This window comes from Rutidosis leptorrhynchoides, chromosome 9 (assembly GCF_046630445.1).
Source record: "Rutidosis leptorrhynchoides isolate AG116_Rl617_1_P2 chromosome 9, CSIRO_AGI_Rlap_v1, whole genome shotgun sequence".
Classification (NCBI taxonomy): Eukaryota; Viridiplantae; Streptophyta; class Magnoliopsida; order Asterales; family Asteraceae; genus Rutidosis; species Rutidosis leptorrhynchoides.
In genome coordinates, this window is record NC_092341.1 from 5,501,518 (window position 1) to 5,516,429 (window position 14,912).

The 14,912-nt window shown below is 31.2% G+C and overlaps 1 protein-coding gene across 1 annotated transcript in view; it reads left to right on the top strand.

Moving 5' to 3' along the window:
* Positions 1–14,912, top strand: part of LOC139866647 (trimethyltridecatetraene synthase-like) — a 169,976-nt gene that overhangs the window by 138,783 nt on the left and 16,281 nt on the right. The gene's annotated exons all lie outside the window — the stretch shown is intronic.

The window sequence follows — 14,912 nt, forward strand, 5'->3', positions numbered from 1 at the left end:
AGATTATAATATATGAAACTAAACAATTCTTCAAATTTACCACTTGATTTCATCTTAAACCTTAATTGTATCTTGATGATTCCAATTTGCATTCAAACTTTCATAATTCTTGAAAACACCTCAATCGATAGGATGAATCAACCGCACTTCATCTACGGAAGGAAAGATTTGTGCATATAGTTATGCACCAGAGAAACTCTCGGCAACTGAGTAAAAGTTTAACACGTAGCCGCGTCAGATCCTTTGGCATTTATTAGCAAAAATAACTTTACGATCCCTTTTCAAAGTAGCAAATTTTTTCACAACTTCAGCAAATCAACTTCGACTTTTCGTTCGAAACAACCTTATTATCACCTTGACTTATATGTATGTTCTTTTACTGTTACCGGGGAACCTTTTATATTCCACCATATTACCGTCAGCGTTTAATCATCTAAAAACACAATTCTCTTGAAATCACCTCGGATCGATAACTAATGATTCAGATATGGTAGCAGTAAATGTAGAGGAATCGGCAATCAGTACTTTGAAAACTCACGGCATATCTACATCAACAGTTATATGTATAACATTTATCTTTTAGAATAATGATCTTCCATTCTGAAATTTTGAAAAGCACCCAGCCTACGAATTAATACATTGAACTTTGAAAAAGCTGAATGAAGCAGCAGAAACTGTAGATAATCGTAAACGACCAAAAGTTTGATGATAAAGAAAGGAGTGTTAGGAACGCTCGATAGAAAATTGGGTATTGAAAAACAGATTGAGCTACCCATGAAGGAGACCAAGGACAAATACAAGGACCAAACCCTATATTCAAAGGATTCAGATAATTCTGGATCCGTTGAAATCTTTAGAGAATATCTTGCTCCGAAGTCATGTTAAAATCTTGCGAAAAAATCTTTCTCCATCAACCATCGAACTTAGAAATTCCAAAATATCATCATCAATATCTTCGATATTTCTGAGGATATTTTCATAAATATTCTCGTCCGAAATTATATACCTCCTCGTGCTTCCTGTGTATCATTATATTGGAAACATTCAATAGAAAATTTAGTACCGAAAAGTAGATTATGTGAAACTAGGAAGAAAGCCGTGGACAAATCACAAAGAATAAGTTTGACTTCAAAGAATCCAAATGATTCAATGTCTGCTAAAGTCTTTAGTGAATATCTTGCTCCTTACTCTAAACCCTTGCAGATAATAGTTTCTATCATCCTCTGATCTTAGATATTCCGTGATATTATCGTATCTTTCATTATAAATATCCTCCATATTTCTGGAGATATTTTTATAACTATTCTTATCTGAAATCATTAATCTCTTCGTGCTATCAGTATTACATCATATAGAAACTGTTAGTTTCTATATTCTATAAACTTTCGAGCTTAAAATATGAATGTTATTGAAGTAATGTTGAGAACTGATGCATGAGTTAGTATAATATAATGACACTTGATCAACGTGATTATATTACATTAAGTCATGCTGAGTTTCTAATGAAACGTGATGATTCTCAGTACCATCATCATGTGCCATTTACACGACTCTTGCATTCTACTCAATCTCTAAACATATTAAGAACATATCTTCTTGATAGTTTTATCTTTCAGGATATTCTGGGAATTTACCAAATCAAGATCGTGCCATTACGATTTCTTTCTTAGAACATTAACTATGTTCATTTCGAAATTCATATCTATGAATTCTAGACTGTTGCTCGCTTTAATAGGAGGTCGAGAGGATAATAAAAAGGCAAAGAGATCCAAAATATAAGAGAAAAATATAAAGCCCAATGACAACACTAAAATTACAAACTGTGGATATCAGTACGTATAGCAATATAAAGACACGGGAGGATTATAAATACAATAATCCCTAGAGCATAATAGAAATAAACAGATTCTTCAGGTGGGAGTTGGAAAAGAAGAACGATCATTGCAATAGTTAGAATAAGAATAAGGATCAGAACAGGGTTAAGCATTTTCATAAATATTTTGAATTTGGGAATTAAGTATAGAAGTGGTGAAAACAAATGGAAAGGAAAAGGTAAATTTATAAAGGAAATATCAGACGTAGTAATCGGGGCAGATCACCGTATTTAATTAAAGAGATCTTAATTTCCATAAATTCCGAAGAATCAGATCTTATAGATCTTCAAGATTTTCTTTTAAATCCCTTGAATTCCGGAATTCAAACCTGACTACGTCAAAAGTTAAAAAAAAAACAAATCTTTGTTTCTCATTTCATTCTTTTGTGAATAGCTTCACTCGTGCTCTTCGAATAATCAAATTGTTTTATCCATATTACTCAATGATGATAAAACTCTATTTATCAACTCATATTCGTCATGAAAACATTTTTATAGTTAGCCATGACGACCTCACTCAAATTTCGGGACGAAATTTATTTAATGGGTAGGTACTGTAGTGACCCGGGAATTTCCGACCAAATTTAAACTTGATCTTTATATGTTTCCGACACGATAAGCAAAATCTGTAATGTTGAGTCTCGAAAGTTTTGAAATCTATATTCATGTAATCAATTACCCTTTGACTATTCCCGACGATTCACGAACGATTGCCAGTAAATAAATATGTATATATATATTTAAATTAATATAAATATAAGAATATATATATATAATATATTAAATAAATAAGATACATTATAATTAATTAGAAATAAAAATATAAAATAATAAACAGAATAATTAAAAACAAATAAAATGAATATATATATATATATATATATATATATATATATATATATATATATATATATATATATATATATATATATATATATATATATATATATATGCAAACATATACATGGTATTATTATAAATCTATATCTATATGTATATTGTAATAAATATAAAATATATAAATATCAACAATTCAAATATGATATAAGTATTACATAATTATTAATATAAAAGATTAATGTATAAAATGTACTCACAATTTAAAATATACTTATTAATATTATTAATTAGTAATTTATTAATATTAATATTGTATTAATATTAGTATTATTAAAATTATTATATGACGCATAAATATGGAATTTGATACGTTTGATTCATTATATCATTATTAATATTATCATCATTGTTAATGTCCTTATTATCATAATTAATAGTAAAAATTATAATTTTAATTATTATAATTAATATTAATATTATTATTAGTTATTATTATTATTATTATAAATTATTATTATTATTATTATTATTAATATTAATGTTGTTATTATTAGAAAATAATACATTTCATTATTACTAACATTAATGATATGATTATTATCATTTTTATGATTATTAGTATCATTATTATTCAAAATTAATATTAAAATAATTATTATTATTATTAATATAATTAATAATTATTTTTATTATTAAATATATATAAATTATATATATAAAAAAATGGGAGATGATACAATCCGTTACCTGCGTCCATCAATCTGTAGTTGCTTTTGTTTCTGTCTCCAACTAGCTACCAGTCGAAATCAAGGTCCTATAACAAACAAAAATCGTTAGCAATCCCTTTCATTTATTATTTTTTTATTTTTCTTTCTGTACGTGGAGATACTTGCTGTCAAGCTTAATTACGATAAAATCCAACCAAACTCAGTCATAAGGAATACCAAATTTTACCGTATCATTCCTCAATCCCAAACACCCTTAACAACTTTTAATTGAAACAGAAAATAAAGAACGGGTCACGCACCCTGTTCTTGAACTCGTTTTGCTCAAACACCGAATTCGAAATCCATTCAAAAATGTATAAATGTAGTTAGGTTAGAAATCCATTGTTTAAACTATCTAGAAAGTTTCAATTTCCAATTTCAAATATCAAGTTCTAATTTACGAGTCAAAGATAAAATTTTAAAAGTCAAACTTTTTGTTCTTCGCAGAATTCGAATTCAATTCGGTGTTTCAGGTTCAATTGATGTTTGAGTTAGTTTCTATGAATGAATTAAAATGTATTTCATGTTATGATTTTAGTCTATAACGGTCTAGATTGCAAAATCAAATATTTTTTTTTTACACCGACGGCAACAGCAGCAGGTTTTTTGTTTTTTTGTTTTTTTTATTTCGGTTGTTAATGATTTAAACATTTACTTGGAACCTTTCTATTTAATTACAAGTCTAGATCAAATACATAATATAGTCCCTAAGTTGAATTGGTTCATGGGTTATTCGATTCAAGGGAGAAGGAGTAAATAAGAACACAGTGTATCGGGTTAAATAAATAAAGTTTGAGGTTTTAATCAGAAAAGCAACTGGCAGTGCAGGGGTTAGAGTGGTGTGTTGGTTAGCGGGAGGTCAAGGGTTCGAACCCGGTTCCATGCACTCTTTTTATAAAAGCTTCTAAGGTAGTCTTATTTTTTTAATTATTATATTTATTATTAATATTGATATTACAATTATTATTGCTATTGTATTATTGTTATTATTACTAATATTATTATTATTGTTATTATTATTGTTAGTTAAGACACTTATTATTATTATTAATACAAGTATTATTATTATAATTATTATCATCATTAATATTAATGTAAGGTTATTATTACTACTGTTATAAGTATTAAAACCATTATTATTATTATTAACATTACTAGTGTATTTACTATTATAAATTTTGTCATGCACGTATTAGTTATCATTATTATTCTTATGATTATAGTTATGAATAAGAATATTATTATTATTATTAGTAACATAGGTAGTATTACAAATACTAATATTATTATTATTAATATAATCATTAGTATTATTATTATTAAACTTATAATCATTATTATCATTCTTATAAAATTATTATTTTGTTATCACCAAAACTAACAATATTATCATAAATAGATACCTTTATATAAAAATACATTACGCTATACTTTTATTACTATTATTGATATTATGTTACCAAATAAATATTTTGTATATAAAATATACTTTTAGTAATATTACATATAAATATTTAATAATCATATGAACATTTTATATATAAATAATCATATATAACAACTTAAGTATTTTAATATAATACTAACCAAATATATATTAATATAGATATTAATCATTTTGAATATATACCCAAATTAAATATATAATATATAAATTAAGATATAATAAATAAATTTGTTCGATTATGATTATGTGTATTAATAAATATACAAATGATATAGGTTCGTGAATCCGAGGTCAACCCTACACTTGTTAAATGTCGTCATATGTATTTTTACTACAAAATACATTAGGTGAGTTCATTTGATTCCCTTTTACTCTTTACATTTTTGGGCTGAGAATACATGCAAATGCTTTATTAACTGTTTTACAATATTTATATGCGTGAGTTCATTTGCTCCCTTTTACTCATTATATTTTTGGGCTGAGAATACATGCACTATTTTAATAACTGTTTTACAATATTTATATGCGTGAGTTTCATTTGCTCCCTTTTTAAATGCTTTTGCAATATATATATTTTTGGGACTGAGAATACATGCGCTGCTTTTATAACTGTTTTACGAAATAGACACAAGTAATCGAAACTGCATTCTATGGTTGAATTATCGAAATCGAATATGCCCTTTTTATTAAGTCTGGTAATCTAAGAATTAGGGAACAGACACCCTAATTGACGCGAACTCTAAAGATAGATCTATCGGGCCCAACAAGCCCCATCCAAAGTACCGGATGCTTTAGTACTTCGAAATTTATATCATGTCCGAAGGAGGATCCTGGAATGATGGGGATATTCTTATATGCATATTGTGAATGTCGGTTACCAGGTGTTCAATCCATATGAATGATATTTTTGTCTCTATGCATGGGACGTATGTTTATGAGAAAAGGAAATATGAAATCTTGTGGTCTATTAAAATTATGAAATGATTATTTATGTTAAACTAATGAACTCACCAACCTTTTAGTTGACACTTGAAAGCATGTTTATTCTCAGGTACGAAAAAAATCTTTCGCTGTGCATTTGCTCATCTTAGAGATATTATTTGGAGTCATTCATGACAAATTTCAAAAGACGTTGCATTCGAGTCGTTGAGTTCATCAAAATGATTGTTAAGTCAATTATAGTTAGATATATATTATGAAATGGTATGCATGTTGTCAACTTTCGATGTAATGAAAGATTGTCTTTTCAAAAACGAATGCAATGTTTGTAAAATGTATCATATAGAGGTCAAGTACCTCACGATGTAATCAACTGTTGTGAATCATTTATAATTGATATGGACTTCGTCCAGATGGATTAGGACGGGTCATCACAATATGAAATATAAAATTGACCCTCGCAACTTTACGTATTCAAGTTGGATGGTTTATTGCATTATTCATAGATCGGGACTAATAACGCCAAGCTCATTAAAACCACTACTAATGCAACATTAGTAGTGGTTTGTAACGCCAAAAAATCCTAGGAGGCACATAGATGGATTTTAGGTATCGCCGTAAAGCATTAACTCGGTGTTACGGGCTCACGCGAGGTAGCGTTAGTCAATCAAGTGATAGAAGAGATGATGACATTTGAGTATATTTTTATCTAATTAGAACTTAATGCAGATATTTATATTACTCCATATTAATTTATCTTTATTCCACTCGATTTCTAATCATATTTACCACATCACCAAAACTTTTCGAACCATCAGTTGGAGCTAAATTGTGTTACCCTCATCAATTATATGTATTTTGATACAATCCTTTGAATATTGTTCGGTTTGAGGTGTACGAGTTTATATGTCTTATATTGTTGTATGTCATTTAGAGTTTTCAGTTTAAGTGTTTATTTGTATTAATTGAGCTTATGATCTGTTAGGTTTAAAGATCATGGAGGTGCATTGTTTTGTAGTTGGACTAAATCATCATTTTGATGGTTGGTCTTTTTATCTATCTTGTTTTTTGCCAAAAAAAAATAAAAAAAAATTGGAGGCATTGACTCAAAGTTCTATGTCCACTGAGTTGTTTAGTATTTTGTACTTTTTATATGATTATCCAACAATTAATTGATCATAACAAACTTAACAATAAAAACTAGCCTCCAGGCCCATTTAAGGCTACCACTTGTTGGTTGGGTTTTTTCAAAGCTAAAAAGGGTAATTCTTATTTGATATATAGTACAATTATTGAGTTGTTTAATGCTTACTCCGCCATACTTTTGGGCTTTTTATATGTTGTACAATTAATATATGTGATATATAGTGATTTCTTTACTTAATTAGATCACTTTTATTCTTATGTCAACATCTATACCAATAGTTTCTTTTGTTGTATCTGATCTCACTTTAAAAATAAAGTTCAGATATTTTGATAATCCGATATTCGAAGCCAAAATTTCAAATATCCGAAAATTGGATATTCAAAATTTCGAATTCGAATATCGGACGATCAAATTCACTGTCCGGTTAGAACACCCTAGATTGATTAGTGAAGAAAAAGTTATACTCGATAAAAGAATAAATCTCGTTTCAAATGGAACATAAATATCTAACATTTATCAATTAACTCAAGTTATCTTTATTACTTTAGATAGTTTTTTTTTTATAACTAAATAACGATTTTTATTAAAATGAGAGATACATTTATCGAATAATGAAATATTTCATGATTGATTACAACACCACCAACCATTTCAAGATTCGGAATGATTAAGAAAACTGGATGACCCTAAGGAAAAAACTAAATGACCCAAAGGAAAACTAACTAAAATCGAGTCTCAACCAGGTGTGCATGCACATAAACAAGTCAAACGTTCCAACACAAAAGTATAAAACAAAATGCAAAAAGAATTGAGCACAACAAAAGCAACAAAAACTCTCGGGCCCCAATGTGAAATTGAAATAATCATATTCATATTCATATTACTCTAGATACAACCAAATACAATTTTCTCACTCATAATTATATTTGTATTGTTTTATGATAATGATATGAAATATAAAATTGGCCCTCGCAAATTTACGTATTCAAGTTGGATTGTTTATTGCATTATTCATAGATCGGGACTAATAACACCAAACTTATTAAGACCACTACTAATGCAACGTTAGTAGTGGTTTGTAGCGCAAAAAAATCCTAGGAGGCACCTAGGAGGATTTTAGGTAACGTCGTAGCCATTAACCCGACGTTACGGACTAACGCGAGGTAGCGTTAGTCAATCAAGTGACGGAGGAGATGATGGCATTTGAGTATATTTTCTAATTAGAATTTAACGCGGATATATTTATATTACTCCGTATTAATTTATTTTTTTCTCACTTAATTTCTAATCATATTTTACCACATCACCAGAAATTTCGAACCATCTGTTGGAGCTAAATTGTGTTACTCTCATCAATTATGTCTTTTGATACAATCCTTTGAATATTGTTCGATTTGAGGTGTACGAGTTTATATGTCTTATATTGTTGTATGTCATTTAAAGGCTTCAGTTTAAGTGTGAATTTGTATTAATTGAGCTTATGATCGGTTAGGTTTAAAGATCATGAAGGTGCATTGTTTTGTAGTTGGACTAAATTATCATTTTGATGGTTGGTCTTTTTATTTATTTATCTATCTTCTTTTTTTGCCAAAAAATAATAATAATAATAAAATGCAGGCATTGACTCAATGTTCTATGTCCACTTAGTTGTTTAGTGTTTTGTACTTTTTATATAGTTATCCAACAATTAATTGATCATAACAAACTTAACAATAAAAACGGACCTCCAAGCCCATTCAAGGCTACCACTTATTAGTTGGTTTTTCCAACACTAAAAAATGTAATTTTATTTGATATAGTATAATTATTGAGTTGTTTAATGTTTACTTCGTAGTACTTTTGGACTTTTTATATGTTGTACCATTAATATATGTGATATATAGTGATTTTTTTTACTTAACTCACTTTTATTTCTATGCCAACATCTATACCAAGAGTTTCTTTTATTGTATCTGATCTCACTTCAAAAATAAAGTTAAGATATTTTGATAATCCAATATCTGAAGCCAAAATTTCAAATATCTAAAAATTGGATATCCAAAATTTCGGATTTAAATATCGGACGGTCAAATTCACTATCTGGTTTTGAACACCCCTAGATTGATTAGGGAAAAAAAGTTATACTCGATAAAAGAATAAAACTCGATAAAAGAATAAAACTCGTTTCAAATGGAACGTAAATATCTAACATTTATCAATTAACTCAAGATATTTTTATTACTCTGGATAGTTTTTTAACTAAAATAACGATTTTTATTAAAATGAGAGATACATTTATCGAATAATGAAATATTCCAAGATCGATTACAACAACACCAACCATTTTAAGATTCAGAATGATTAAGAAAACTGGATGACCCGAAGGAAAAAAACTAGATGACCCTAAGGAAAACTAACTAAAACCAAGTCTCAACCGGGCGTGCATGCACATAAACAAATCAAACGTTCCAACACAAAAGTATAAGACAAAATGCAAAACGAGCACAACAAAAACAACAAAAACTCTCGGGCCCCAATATGAAATTGAAATACTCATATTCATATTACTCACGATACAACTAGATACAATTTCTTACTCATATATATATATATATATTCTTATTATTGTTATATGATAATAATATGAAATATAAAATTGACCCTCGCAACTTTACGTATTCAAGTTGGATGATTTATTGCATTAATTATAGATCGGGACCAATAACGCCAAGCTCATTAAGACCACTACTAATGTAACGTTAGTAGTGGTTTGTAAAACCAAAAAATCCTAGGAGGCACCTAGGTGGATTTTAGGTAGCGCCGTAAAGCCATTAACCCAGCGTTACGGACTAACGCGAGGTAGCGTTAGTCAATCAAGTGATGGAAGAGATGATGGCATTTGAGTATATTTTTATCTAATTAGAATTTAACGCGGATATATTTATATTACTCCGTATCAATTTATCTTTTACCCACTCAATTTCCAATGATATTTTACCACATCACCAAAAAATTTCAAAGCATATATTGGAGCTAAATTGTGTTACTCTCATTAACTATATGTCTTTTGATACAATCCTTTGAATATTGTTCGGTTTGAGATGTACGAGTTTATATGTTTTATATTGTTGTATGCTATTTAGAAGCTTCAGTTTAAGTGTTTATTTGTATAATCAATTGAGCTTATGATCTGTAGCGATTCTAGGATCGAAATTCAATAGGGTCATATACAATTTAGTGATACTATGTAAAAAACATTCTAAAAAATGACTATTTACTTCCATAAAAATTACTAATTTTAAAAATAAATGAGGTCCTATCTATGAATTTAATGGTGTCATATACAATTTTAATAGTCATAAAAAAATTATATTAATGGGTCAAAGGACCCCATATGGCTCTACATAGACTTGCCATTGCTTATGATCGGTTAGGTTTAAAGATCATGAAGGTGCATTGTTTTGTAGTTGGACTAAATCGTCATTTTAATGGTTGGTGTTTTTATTTATTTATCTATCTTGTTTTTTTTTTTTTAAATAAAAATAATAAAAAATGCGAGTACTTATAAATAATGATTGGAGCACATTGTGCGTGACCCAAGCTTACACTATTGAAATAATCGGTTTGACCATAAAGCACCCCCTTCCATTACTCTACTAATTCACTCATCGCATACTATACATAAATACAAACCATAAGTTAATTAGTAATCATGGATCATGTAACGACCCGACCAAAACCGTTATTTGACGGCGTCGTTAACTTAGGTCCCGTTGCGTGGTCGTAGTCCCTATATGAGACTCGTTTGACCAAAATTATGTCGCGTTCATTTGAAAGGTACAAAGTTTAGTTTAACAAAGGGATCGACAATAAGTTTAAGTTTACAAAGTTATAAAGTATGAATGAAATAACTTGCGACATAATTAGTTTGAAACCACAGTTGCTATAAATAGCGTAAATAAGTAGACAAAAGTTTGAATCCAAAAATGCTATCCCTAGCGTATGCATGCATGGTAGACTCCAATCAAGTAATCAAAGAGTGCGGAAGCGTGTAACAAATAGCCATGTGAAAACCTGAGAAAACATAGAAGAATCTGTCAACGCAAAAACGTTGGTGAAATCATAGGTTTGAGTAAGTGAGTAAAAGTAAAGTAAGTCGAACCACAAGATTTGCAAAGTTGAAATAATAGTAGTACATTCTAAAAGTTAATATTCACGAGCACCCAATTATCAAAGCTTAACGTTCCGTCCGTTGAATACCCCATCAATTAGTGCTAGAACAACACTGTTCCCGAAAATATATTTCATTCGTAAACGGTAGCGAACCGTTTGAATGAGGGTTTGTCAAACCCATATGGCCATATAACATAAGTTCTCGCTTACACCATCTGATGTAACTAATGATAATCGGATTGAGGATTTTCGTTCTAAACTCGTATGTAGAATGTTTGTTTTCCCGTTCTTGTGTTCACTTAGTTCAAAAGAATCGTTTATGTTTTCTCATCCCAAAAGTAAGTTTAAAAGAGTAAAAGTGGGACTATGATCTCACCTCGAGTGCACGAGTATAAATGTACTTCACAAAGTAAACGTGTGCATGAAAGTTGCTTAGCCTTGACCTAAACAAGTAAGTTGTATCAATTAACCGGTTACGACACAAGGTCGGGTGAAATGTGTTCAATTAGTCCTATGGCTCATTACGACTCGATTAAATATAGCATGTGAATCACGTTGCCAAGTTTCATGCGAGAATCAAGTATAAAAGCATGTTAGAATGATTGTATAAAAGTTTGGTTAAGTTTGACTAAAAGTCAAACTTGGTCAAAGTCAACGAAAAAGTCAACGCGTTCGGGTCGGGTCCCGAACTATTTTTCTGAGGTTTTTATTCATATATAAGCATGTTAGAACAAGTCTCATGTGAATCGGAGGTCAAGAACATGTCAAACATTTTTAGTAAAAAGGTCAAGGGAAACAGAATCTGGACGCGGCTTATGTCGCGCCGCGGCCAGGCCTGTCGCGCCGCGATAATGGCCGTGGCCTGGTCCCAGGCCTGTTTCACTTGTTCAAAGCTTGGTAAAATTTCAAACAAACGCAAAACTCAAACCGTAAACAATTAGAAAGCGTATCGTATACCGTTGGAAAGCTCTTTTGACAAGGAACACAACTAAACATGTTTCATCAAACAAAAACAACATTTTCCATAACCGATTTCTCGTCAAGTGATCATTAAAAGTCTATTTTCAAATTTTCAAGTTCATCAAATGCATTTTGAGTTTCGGGAATCCAATTCTCACATATGATATGCCGTCTTGAAGGTAATGAGGCATACATTACAACTAAACACTAACAATTAACATTCCATGACATTCAAGCATCCAAAAATTCATGTCAAGAACTATCAAACCCTAGTCAAACATCTCAAAATCAATAATCATGCTTTTAAAGTTTTCTTAATCAACCTACACATCAAATTGAAGCTAATGATGCTAGTAACACATTTAATACATGAACTTTAACAATTAAACAACATTTACTCATCCAAAATCAAAGATTTAGCACACCCATTTCAAATGTTCAAACTAGTTACTCAAAACAACGAATCGAGCAAACAAAACATATATTCATGTTATACACGAGCCATAGACACTAACTAACACCATTTCAAGTCAAAAACACGAATTTAGAGAAATCTAGAGTTTTAGAAATGTTACCCAAAATCAATGAAGTTAGTATCAAATCGTAGAGGATGATGAGAGGATCAAGAATATGTAGTCGGATTTGTTGTGAGCTTCCAAGATTGAATTTAGATGATGAATGAATGGAATGGGTTTGTGTGTGTGTTCTTGAGATGGAGAGAAAAGAGAGGAGGGAGATGATGGAATGAATGAAAAATGGGTTGACTAGTTGACCTAGTCAACTAGTTTGCCCATTTGGCAACTCCGGTCCCTCGAGTTTCAAAGCGGGTGCGGAATTTAACCGATCGAATATTTTTAAAATGCTCGAGTAAACGGGTGATGTCAAAATTAAATAGCGGAAATATAATGAACGTTACTCACGGAAACTATTAATTTAAATACGAAAGATTTTGTTTTTAAAAAAATAAGACGGTGTTAAAATTAAATTTAACGGAAAAACGCGGGATGTTACATTATCCACACCTCAAAAGAAATTTCGTCCCGAAATTTAGTTGGAAGTAGTAGTTGTTGAATCTTACTCGAGACCTTGCGTTGTAAATTCTACGAATAAGTGAAGGTACGTCCTTGAGTATTTCCACGAATTTTGACGGTCGGGATCATATGTTGTTTTAAGGTTTGGCTTCCATGATTCATGGTTTCAACCGGTCCTCCTAGGAAGTGAGGGTTATCGTCGATAGTGAGTTCATCAAAGGAGATAACAAGTTCTCGTTTCGCAAAACACGTCTTTGAGTTGATACATCGAATGTAGGATAAACGGAGACCCAAAATGAGTCGGAAAAGTCTAAACGGCTAGCGACGGGTCCAAAACACCCCAAGAATTTAAAGGATCAAAATATCGCGGATTTAGCTTCCTACGTTTTCCCGAAACGGATTGCACCTTTCCAAGGTGCGACTCTTAACGTGACGCGGTTTCCCACGTGGAATTTGAAATGTTTACGTCTAACATCGGCGTAGCTCTTGGTGATTACGAGTTGCGTAGGGTTTTCTTGGATATGGATAAGTTTTATCGGTCACTCATGCATAATCCCGGTCCCGGTGAATTGGTCATCGTTTACTTGGTTCGACAAAAGGAGAATGACGTTTCCGGTCACATGTGGTTTCAAAAGGAGTGACGTTAAAACTCGAATGAAAATCATTGTAGTACGAGGATTCGGTTTAAGGAAAATACTTTTCTCAAGTAAATTTGAAGTTGGTAATACAAACTTGTATTATGGTTTCCAAGGTTTAAATCACACGTTTGTTCGGTCCGTCGGGTTGTGGATGGTACGCGGTACTCATGTCTAAACGCGGTCCCGAGGCTTTTTGTAAGGTACTCCAAAATCTAGAAGTGAAACGATGATCTCGATCCGAAACAAAGTACATTCCGTAAGGTATATTTGAACAAGTTTGTTAGGACAAGTTTCTCAAGAAAATTCGCGTCACGAAAGATTTATCGGTTTCCAAAAACGTTCGTCGGGGCAAGTTCTCATCGGGTTTTGAAAACGATTGTTAGGACTATCCACCCTCGCGGCGAATACTTGTATGACGTGAAGAGTCGCTCTCCATTGAGAATTTAGAATAAGGACCTCCTGAACCGGAAGTACGAGGGTGATGCAAGAGAAGTTTCCGCCTCAGTGCGAGCATAACGAGTAAATCGTAATTAGTCCATAAGACTGTGCGAGGACGAGCTAGTATACACGTGTAACATACGGTTGAAGCCGAGAGGAATCGGTAATTCATTCGGAAGCATAAATATAGTTCGACAAAAGTCGAAGGTGTGTCCCCGGTATGGTTGTTATAAATATTCTCGGAGTTTTCGGATGTCCAAACCTGAAAAGATGAAGTCATGTACATGGCACATGGTGGTGTTTAGGTTGATCGAGTCTAACCACCATCACGCGTCACTAGAACTTTGGTATGTCTTACCGTAATATAACCACGTTGATCGAGTGTCGTTATATTACGCTAACTCATACCTCCATTCCCACATCACTCTATAGATTCAAGTTCGTGTAATCGTGAAGTTTAAAATAAACAAAGTGTAACGACGTCTCTAACGTGACTCGTATTGAATCGAAAGAATTAGTGCAACTATAAAGAAGCATTCCCCGAGGGAAGTGTATAAATGATTGTTCACGGCAATGTGGTTCGAGTCAGACAATAAGGTATTCAGGTATGAAAAGAGTAACGAGTCATGATAACGAGTAGCACGCAACCGTAGTGATAAATGTTGATGACGATACTCACC